The sequence below is a fragment of the Schistocerca cancellata genome, chromosome 4 (genome assembly GCF_023864275.1).
Source record: "Schistocerca cancellata isolate TAMUIC-IGC-003103 chromosome 4, iqSchCanc2.1, whole genome shotgun sequence".
NCBI lineage: Eukaryota > Metazoa > Arthropoda > Insecta > Orthoptera > Acrididae > Schistocerca > Schistocerca cancellata.
Genome location: NC_064629.1, coordinates 10,647,627 through 10,648,254, shown reverse-complemented (window position 1 = coordinate 10,648,254; position 628 = coordinate 10,647,627).

Below are 628 nucleotides of genomic sequence, written 5' to 3'. Positions count from 1 at the left end.
AATAAGCCAAGCCATGCCTGTCTTCTGGTGGATTTGCCAATGACAGTGATCTCAATAACAATATTGTACAGCAAATATACATTGCCAACTCAACCACTGGAGAAGTTCCAAAACTGTGAATCGTGTCTGGTGAATACGCTTTCAAGGTTTCTGTCTGATTAAGTCAGTAAAACACTAATAATTGCCGCAGTTATTAATTTATGACATTTAGTTTGCATTGAGTGCATCGATGTATTAAAAGTAATTGCACTCTAGCACCTAAACCTAGTTACAGAAATGTGAATAAGTCTCATTGACATATAATGCGGACCTTGCGGCCCTTGCCACCCGCAACTTTGAAATGAAGCTATAGTCACTTCTGAGGTCACTGGCAGAACACAGCAGCTGGTATCCTTCCTGGCGGTGTAACTGAAACTTGGCAACAGCACAGAATATGTTTGGCAACTCTGTGCTCGACGAGTTACTTCCTTGATGGCACAGAACTGTCCTGCTAAATTTCAATTTAATACTGAGTGATTTTCGCTCGAGACATGATATAAGCATATCTGTTAATCCTTTTGAGTCCACGAAAGTCATTCCACATGGGAAATACAACTACTGTCGCCTCTTATGTTGCGGTTTATCTGCC